Consider the following 8,190-nt stretch of genomic DNA (forward strand, 5'->3'; position numbering starts at 1 on the left):
ACTGGCCTCGAACCCCATTGTGCAGTAGTAGTTGTTAGTCCTTGAGTTTCTCTAGAACAGCATGTACCAGGATAGAATAGACTTTGGCATATCGCCCTGTAAGTTTCTTTAGGGTACTTCCGCCTCCACTTACTGAATCACTTGAAGCTCATGGTTGGCGTCTCCCCAGAGTCTGTGGGAAGCTGTGACACATGAAGTGAAAGTACTCTCTGAATCACCTTGCTGCACAACAATCCCCCAAAGAACCATTTTTGTTAAAAATGACATGAAAATGTCAAATCCTGACAGACATGGTGGCATTCACCAAGAATTCCAGTAATCTAGAAACAGAAATAAGAGGCCAGCAAGTTTGAGGCCAGCCTGTGCTACATAGCAAGAGCTTGCATTAAAAAAATTAAGCCCCTCAGGTGACAGCAGATGCTGGAGAGGATGTGGAGAAAGAGGAACACTCCTCCATTGTTGGTGGGATTGCAGACTGATACAACCATTCTGGAAATCAGTCTGGAGGTTCCTCAGAAAATTGGACATTGAACTGCCTGAGGATCCAGCTATACCTCTCTTGGGCATATACCCAAAAGATGCCCCAACATATAAAAAAGACACGTGCTCCACTATGTTCATCACAGCCTTATTTATAATAGCCAGAAGCTGGAAAGAACCCAGATGCCCTTCAACAGAGGAATGGATACAGAAAATGTGGTACATCTACACAATGGAATATTACTCAGCTATCAAAAACAACGAGTTTATGAAATTCGTAGGCAAATGGTTGGAACTGGAAAATATCATCCTGAGTGAGCTAACCCAATCACAGAAAGACATACATGGTATGCACTCATTGATAAGTGGCTATTAGCCCAAATGCTTGAATTACCCTAGATGCCTAGAACAAATGAAACTCAAGACGGATGATCAAAATGTGAATGCTTCACTCCTTCTTTAAAAGGGGAACAAGAATACCCTTGGCAGGGAAGAGAGAGGCAAAGATTAAAACAGAGACTGAAGGAACACCCATTCAGAGCCTGCCCCACACATATACAGCCACCCAATTAGACAAGATGGATGAAGCAAAGAAGTGCAGACCGACAGGAGCCGGATGTAGATCGCTCCTGAGAGACACAGCCAGAATACAGCAAATACAGAGGCGAATGTCAGCAGCAAACCACTGAACTGAGAATAGGACCCCCGTTGAAGGAATCAGAGAAAGAACTGGAAGAGCTTGAAGGGGCTCGAGACCCCATATGTACAACAATGCCAAGCAACCAGAGCTTCCAGGGACTAAGCCACTACCTAAATACTATACATGGACTGACCCTGGACTCTGACCTCATAGGTAGCAATGAATATCCTAGTAAGAGCACCAGTGGAAGGGGAAGCCCTGGGTCCTGCTAAGACTGAACCCCCAGTGAACTAGACTGTTGGGGGAAGGGCGGCAATGGGGGGAGGGTGGGGAGGGGAACACCCATAAGGAAGGGGAAGGTGGAGGGTGATGTTTGCCCGGAAACCGGGAAAGGGAATAACACTCGAAATGTATATAAGAAATACTCAAGTTAATTTAAAAAAAACAACAAAAAAACCCCAAAACAACAAAAAGAATTAAGCCCCATTCCAGGCAGTGGCAACTCTCACCTTAAATCCCAGCACTTGGGAGGCAGAGGCAGGCAGATCTCTGAGTCTGAGACCGGCCTGGTCTACGGAGCAGGTTCTAGGACAGCCAGGGCTACACAGAGAAACCCTATCTCAAAAAAAAAAAATCAAAACAAACAAACCAATAAATCAACAAATATAAAAAAATTAAGTTCCTAATTCAGTAACTTAACTCATACAAATTAAGCCTTTCTTATTCCCTTGCCAGTGTAAATTTAAACTAATTTCATGTTTAATCGCCTGTAGGGCACTGTCCTCTATTACTTTCCTCTGGGATAACAAAACACAGAGGCAGGCAAGCTCAGGAGCTTCTTCACACATTCCTCTCCAAACAGGGCAACCGCAGCCCCGTCTCGGCACCACCTGCACTGCCTATACACATTGTGATCTCTGAACATTAATACAGATTTCTCCATTCCTAGTAACAATCAGACTTAGACAGTTTCTGCTCGGGTGCATTCCTGTGGTAGTAAGGTGCAGAAATAGAAGGGCTGATCTGACCTCAGTTGGCTTAAGGTACATAAGAAGTATGGTTTCCAAGTGAAATTTTAGAGGGACTATACTATTTACTATGTCGTGCTTACACACAGGGGGCATGCATATCATTAAAATCAGACACGTGGGGAAGGACATGCACAGCATGAACAGTCAATTACGATGGAGACCCGCCCACAGCATCCCCTTAGTAAGCACCTCTTTCTCTTGTGCTCCATAAGACGATGTAGCAAACAATAATCGGCCACTGAATATTCTCAGTCATGAGGCCCACAGTCAGTCTTGACAACTGCATTTCTCTCTCGTAAAGCTGTCTACTTCTTTCATGTATGTGTGTGAAGCCTTATTTTCAGTTTTTTGGCTAAGAGGACAAGAACCTGGTAATACCTAGTCCTAGACCCTAACCACTGGTAACAGCACCATGCTCCTTCTGTGACACTGTCAACGGGATATTTGACGTTCAGATCTTGGCTCAAATCTCAAGTCCAGCACTTCCTACCTTTGTGATTTGGCCACATAGACCATCTTGTTTAAAGATATGCACTGAGGATCCTATGAAACCGAACTGTCCCCATTTCAGGACCTTCCACTTTGACTGTCATTCGCCCTACACCTTTAATTGGCTCCAGGGTAGTACCACCTTTACTTCACCATAGTTTCATTTTCAAGATTTTGTGTGTGGAAACCCTCTTTTCTGAGCTTTATCCTGGGTAGTTCATTCACTTCTCTTCAGTCCACCAAATTCATGGTCTTCTGTTGCACTTCAAGCCATCCTTGTTAACCCGGACCATCTTGTCTCCACCCTGTCTCGGCCAAGTCAGGATCCCAAGCCAGCTTTGATTGACAGGGTCCATTGGGTCACCTGGCATTCCTACATGCCTTGCTCTGAATGTTCTCCAAGCCTGGAGAACCTGTCTTGCCTTGCAAATTTGTGGGGGGAAATGTTGTTTCCTCCTCGACCGACCGTTACCATCAGAGAAGCTCCCTGACTCTCCCCAAAGCCTCCTGCTGTTTCTGAGCAGTCATCTTTTCCCTCACCAACACACTCGGTGACTATCACCCCAGCGCCCCACTCTCAGTGCCTGCTCCAGGCTTGCCTCAGAGCCCATCCATCTTTTGTCTCGGGCACTTTCCCCACCATCTTCTTCTTTTCAGTGCTGAATGCACTCAGAGCTCCTTCATTCTCAGCTCTCCACTCAGGACAGCATTCTATGGCTGACTCATCTTCCTTTTAACTTCAAGCATAGTCTCCATGGCTTCTCGACCTACTTATTGCCTGCTTACGTCTTTTTCTTTCTGTGGTTTTGAAAAGGGTCTATTTGCTATGTTCTTCAAACAGCCTTGTACTTCAAATGCTTTTCTTGCCTCCACCTCCTGAGTGCTGGGATTGAGACATGCGTCACCATGATTTTTTTTCTATTTTAAAGTTTTTTAGGTCAGCAAAATTGCTCAGCAAATTAAAGGCCTCTACCTCCAAGCCCGACAACCCAATCACATTCTTCTATTACTGCTAGCTTCCTTCCCCACCCTTGTCCTTTTTCTATCCTTTCTCTATCTCTAGCGTTTTCCCTTACACTTTTCTGTCCTTTACCCATTTCCTTTTGTACATGAGAAAAAACAACTCCTGGAGCTCCTGCTGCCCCGGCCTCCAAAGCTGGAGATTACAGGTGTGGGCCACTATACCCAGCTCAATATACTTTTGTTTTGTTTTTAGCTATTGAACTCAGGTCTCAAGCAAGAGCTCTACCAACTGTCTCTAACCCCACTCCATGCTGTTTGCGGCTTTGATTTGAAATTTCCCAATGGCGGGGTCACAAACGTTTTTCCTGTATATATTGATCAATTTTCCTACTTAGCGCCCTGTGTAGCTGGGATTACAGGCTTGTGCCATCAGAACTGGCTTCTAAAGAAAGTATTAGCCTTTATAAAATGTAATATTAATACTAATATTAATACTACTACTAATAATAATAGCCTTCCGGGTAAGTATCTGAAAATATTTTTTCTCTATTTGTACTCTGTTTCTTTACTTTGTTGTTTCTTTTGCTGCACAGAAACAAAATGTATCAAATAGCCCAGGCTGGCCTCAAACTCACTCGGTAGCTGAGGCCGGCCTTGAATTGATCCTTCTGCCTCCACTCTCAAGTTCTGGGATTATAGGCGTATGTCACCAAACCAAGCCCTGTAGAGTGCGTGTGTGTGTGTGCGCGTACACACACTTTTTAAAAATAGGACCTATCTGCTTGATGCATTCCTTACTGGCCTCCACTATACAATGTAGCTGAGAATGACCTTGAACTTCTGATCCTTCTGCCTCTACTTCCTGAGTGCTGGGTAACAAGTATGAACCACTATGCCTGCTTCATTCAGTGCTGGGGATCAACCCCTGTCTTCCTGCATTCTAGGCAAACCCTCTACTCACTGAGCTGTATCACCAGCTTGTCTGTAGTATATTTAAGTCAGGTTTTATGATACCTTCTGTATTGCTAATTTAGCCCAGGATTGCTTTGGCCACTCCCAATCTTTTATTTTCATACTAACTATCCTGATTTTATACACAAGGCACACGCACGTGCTTGCTTGCTGTCTGCTAGCACAGGGTAGCATCATATTCTGTTATGCAAGTACAGACACGTGCTACATAAGTGTTCTGGTCAACAGTGGACCTCCTGTATAATGCTGTTCCCATTAGAGTACAAAGCCTAATGATTCTGTAGCTCTCCTGGTTTGTGGAGGTGTTTGCTTTGATGATTGCACAATGCCCAAATTGCCTAATGACACATGCCTCACAATGGATCCTTGTCACAGGTAATACATGACTGTACCAGAAAATACAGTCACGATAATGCATTTGCTGCACAGTGCTGAGCAGAATAAAGAAAACAGATTTGTATACACAGTGTAATCACAGCTATGTAAAAGAAAGGCTAAAAGCTTAAAGAGTCTGAAAAATACTGCCCTGTGATTTCAGGAGCCCAGCAGGTTCAACAGCTCTAAATCTTTTTGAGTTAAAGGGCCTATATTGGTTTGTTGGGATGCCATAATAAAATACCATGGGCTGGGTTACTTAAACAACAGAAATTAATTTTCTCACAGTGATCAAGCAAATTTGGGTCCTGGTGAAGGCTCACTTCTTGGCTTATGACTGGTTTTCTCCTCCCCTCACTCCAACAGACTGTTCTTGAACTCTCGATCCTCTTGGCACTACCTTCCAAGTGTACCAAGATTGCAGTTGTGTACCCACCCATTGCAACCTGGCATTTCTACCTATGCCAGTCCTATTGGATCAGGCCTCTGCCTTCGTAAATTACTTTTCTAAAAGCTCTGTTTCCACATTAGAAGCTAGAGCTTCCATAGCCCAAGTTTGGAGACACACTTTGACCATAAAAGAACCTCTTTGAGATGCCCATGCAAGCTCTCCACTGTCCCCAGGAAACTCCTGCATCACCTCGTACACCTCTACAGATTTTCAGGAAGTTCACAGCCCCGAACTTGAGAGCCACCGCCTTAGGCCAGCTTCCTCTTTTCACAGATGCAGAGACAAAGGTTCCGAAAGAGGAAATGAGCTGCAGCAGCTCAGAAAGGAAGCAGCTTTCCTGATTCTTCATCCTGTACTCGCTTCCCTCACCCCATCATCTGTTAGGACTGCCAAGAACTTTAGACTAGTATCCCAGCATACTGCAGGTCCTGCACAGAGGGTAAAGAATGTGGCTGTTTCTTTACCTAGAACAGTCCCCAGAGAAAACCAGGTGACAGCTAGTGGACAGCACCAATTTTGCTGTTGCTTAGCACAGGGTTTGAGTGTGAGTGGGAAAAAGTGGCTTCTTTGCACCAGAGTTTCACTCGAGCTGAAGCCCTACTGTTTGGTGGTCTGGACATGAGCTGTCCGCCTGGCTCTTCCGAATTTGCACACTGCTTAGAAGCTGGACAATTCAATCCCCCTGGCTCTAATATTTTATGCTTCCATAATTCTAGAACAGGAATCATGGAGAAAAACAAATCACTCGATGTGGTTGGGATCTAGAATTTGGGAGGAAATACTTTTTCATAATATCTTCTAGCTTGACATGGTGGAATACGTCTGTAGGTCTAGATTCACAGGACAGAGGACATACAATCAGGTCCCAAGAGTTTCCAGTTAGTCTAGCCAGTCCCTAAGCTCCAGATTTAGTCGAAGACCCTGTCTCAAAAACTAAAGTGGAGGCTAGTATGACGGCACGGCTTTAATCCCATCACTCAGGAGGCAGAGAGGCTATAAGACTTCAAAGCCATCCAGGGATACACAGAGAGATCCCGTCTCAAAAAAAAAGGTGGAGAGTAATTAATGAAGCCACTGGGCATAAACTCCTGGCCTTGTGTGCACAGAAGCACACACCACTATATGTAAAAATAAAATGGTAAGTCAGAGGCAGGACTGGTGGCACACATCTGTAGTGCCAGCAACTGTAAGGTGGAGGCATGTGGATCAGGAGGTCAAAATCTTCATCTGCACACTCAAGGACAGCCTGAGATACAAAAGATTCTGAAAAAGGTGGAGGGAGGTCCCAAGATCAATCAGCAACATTGTCTTCTAATCGTATAATACAATTATTAGGGGGGAAAAGAGTGTACTTTAAAGGGACGAGAAACCCTCAGGAACAACCTGAAAATACCCTTAAATATTTAAAATATCTCACTAGTCATTTAAAATTTCTACATAAATGGTTCTTTATGTTCCATTATCCATTCTAAAGTGGGATGACTTATAGAAACTCAATTTCTTTATATTTCAAAAGAAATAGCATTTGCGTATGCATGCTCACAGTGTGTGTATGGAGGTCAGGATTTTCTTCCACGTTTAAGTACTGGTGATGGAACTCAGGTGACCAGGTTTTTGTGGTCAAAGCCTTTATGCACTAACCACCTTTGCTGCCCTCTCCCTTTTGTGGAGGGTGGCAACTTGTCTCATGTATCCCATATTTCCCAGACTGGTCTCAGACTCACTACGTACCTGGAGAAAACTATAAACTTGTGATTCCCGTGCCTCTACCTCCAGAGAGCTGAGATTATGGGGGTATACCACCATGTTAGGGTTTTTCTGTACTGGGGATCAAATTGAGGTCTTCATGAATATTGGGCAAGCACCCTACCAACTGAGGTACACCCCTGGCTTTTGGTAGCTCTATTTCTAAAAATGGAGTGAGAGAATGAAGTGGTGATTCCAACAGGAAATACTATTTATCTTTAGGCAAAGGGGGATGATTCTAGAGAATCACTTTATTTTATCAGCTGAATTAATAAGTAATCAGACTGTCTTCCTACCTTCCCTGTTAATGTCACATTAGCAGTTGGAGCCTTCACTCAGCACGGACAGCAAAAGCAAGGGACACTGATTGTAGGGCTGGTCTGGAAGCTGATATTCCAGAAAAAAATCCTTTAGCTTTGTACCCCATAAACAATAAAGCCTTAGAGTCCACACATCCACCTGCTGCTGTCTCTGTCTGAGGAGACCTCACCCCTGGCTCAGCAATCAGGCTCAGTTTCTGTGTAGAGAACAAAAAAGTTGTCACAAGGGAAGTGGAAGTAAGAGGCTAGTGTTTTGAAGTGTCAAAGGGTAGCATCAGAACAATGACCACCACCATCACCTTCTACTCTTGCCTTTAAATTGGCTCCAGTAATCCATGTCAGAGCCAATCACTCTACTTGAAGACCTGGAAGGTGGGAATCACAGGCAACTTCTCTTTTCTCAAGGAACAGCCTAGCGGCACTGCCCTCTTGTGGTTATAGGAGAGTATTACAAGGCTGGCTGGGGACAGCTCAGTAATACAGTCCTTGCCTAGAAGGTGCTAAGTCTTGGTTTCAACCCCGAGTACTGCAGACAAAACATTAACAAAAGGATATTAAAATGTGGGTGACTTTAAGACATTCTTTCCTTTTCTTTTTGACAGGGTTTCACTATGTAGCCATGCCTAGCCTAGAAGTCAATAAGTAGACCAGGCTGGCCTCAAATTCAACAAAGATTCCCTGCCTCTGTCCCCAAAGTGTTGGGATTAAAGGAATGTGCCAACC

The sequence above is a fragment of the Rattus norvegicus genome, chromosome X (assembly GCF_036323735.1).
Source record: "Rattus norvegicus strain BN/NHsdMcwi chromosome X, GRCr8, whole genome shotgun sequence".
Classification (NCBI taxonomy): Eukaryota; Metazoa; Chordata; class Mammalia; order Rodentia; family Muridae; genus Rattus; species Rattus norvegicus.